The sequence below is a fragment of the Pygoscelis adeliae genome, unplaced genomic scaffold, assembly GCF_000699105.1.
Source record: "Pygoscelis adeliae isolate BGI_AS28 unplaced genomic scaffold, ASM69910v1 Scaffold63, whole genome shotgun sequence".
NCBI lineage: Eukaryota > Metazoa > Chordata > Aves > Sphenisciformes > Spheniscidae > Pygoscelis > Pygoscelis adeliae.
Window position 1 is genome coordinate 479,547 of NW_008824414.1, and position 1,410 is coordinate 480,956.

At 64.5% G+C, this 1,410-nt stretch overlaps 2 non-coding genes across 2 annotated transcripts; both read right to left on the reverse strand.

Moving 5' to 3' along the window:
* Positions 1–848: 848 nt before the first annotated feature.
* Positions 849–922, reverse strand: TRNAT-AGU. The gene has a single exon. It is a non-coding gene; the product is annotated as a tRNA-Thr (tRNA).
* A 284-nt stretch (positions 923–1,206) lies between these two features.
* TRNAP-AGG lies at positions 1,207–1,278 on the reverse strand. Its single transcript has one exon. It is a non-coding gene; the product is annotated as a tRNA-Pro (tRNA).
* Between the last annotated feature and the right edge of the window lie 132 nt (positions 1,279–1,410).

Consider the following 1,410-nt stretch of genomic DNA (forward strand, 5'->3'; position numbering starts at 1 on the left):
CGGGTGGAGGCGCCCCAGCGTGGGCTCCTGAGCAATGAAGTGGCCACCACAAGCGCCCGCTTCGCCTGCTCCGATGGGCACGTCCTGGAGGGGCCGGGGTCCACCTGGGGCCAGTGGGGTGGCTGGAGCGCCCAGTGCCCCAGGGCAGTGTGCGGCATCGAGACACGGCAGGATCCTGCACGGGGGCTGAAGAGGGATGACACGGCCCTGAATGATCTGAATGAACTCTTCTGCTGCCCATAATGAGTGCTGGAAACCCACTGCAGGGCACCCGATCCAATGACCCAACTCCACAGCAGAGCCTGTGCCGGGGTCCTCTCTCCCAGGACCCCACATCTGCTGGGAGATGCCTCAACCCTGGTACCCTCAGGGGGCACCTTCCCCTCGTCCCCATGGGCTCCATCATTGCACAAGTGCTGCTGCTGGCCCCCCAACACTTACTCTGCTTCCCAGAGATGCTCCCAAGTCCTTTCTGCCCCCACCCAGACTTCAAGATATTCCCCAGCATCTCCAGGACTGTCCCTGTCCTACCCTGAAATGAGCTTTCCGTAAAAGCATGCACCCAGACTGCGCCGTGGCAGCTTCATCACTGGGAGAGGGCAAACCGGGGCAGAGAAGCAGGGAGCCGTGGCCAGCCCTGCCAGGGCATGGGGATGCATCCCCCACCGAAGGGGGTAACTGAGAAGTCGCAGCCAGACCCTCCTCAAAGGGCAAAAGGATGGGAGGCTGTGAGCACTGGCAGAAATCCCGATGGGGCAGAGGGGAGTGGGGCCACCGAGGACCCCTACTTGAGGCAGAGACCCCCAGCGCCCTGCTTGGGGCAGGGAGGAAAAGCAGCCCCCAGGACCAGGCACCACTGGGAGTCGAACCCAGGATCTCCTGTTTACTAGACAGGTGCTTTAACCAGCTGAGCCATGGCGCCCACCTGCCCCACAACCATGGGGTGCACAACAGCCACAGGGTGTCAGCCCCTGCCCAGCCCCTGCTCCCATCCCACTGCCACCCCAACACCAGAGTCACCCTGCAGGACCAATGGGCCTAGGCACAGGGATGGGACCCCGGGGGCGGGGGACAGTCCTGTGTGTCACGCTAAGCTCAAAGCCCTGGCGACTGTGGGGTGTCCCTGGGGGATAAAAGTCAACAGCCGGGTCCCAAATGAGCTCTGCACCAGCTGGGTGGGAGTGGGGTGGTGGGTGCCCAAAAGGGGGGCTCGTCCGGGAGTTGAACCCGGGACCTCTCGCACCCTAAGCGAGAATCATACCCCTAGACCAACGAGCCGGGGTGCACAGCTGACCGGGCACCCCCACCCTGTGCCGGGCACTGGGGTGCTGGGGGGGCAGTGCTGCCCAGGGACCTTGGGGCCCTGGGCACTGCTTTTCAGGGGTGGGCCCTGCCACCAGCCCCAGGGGA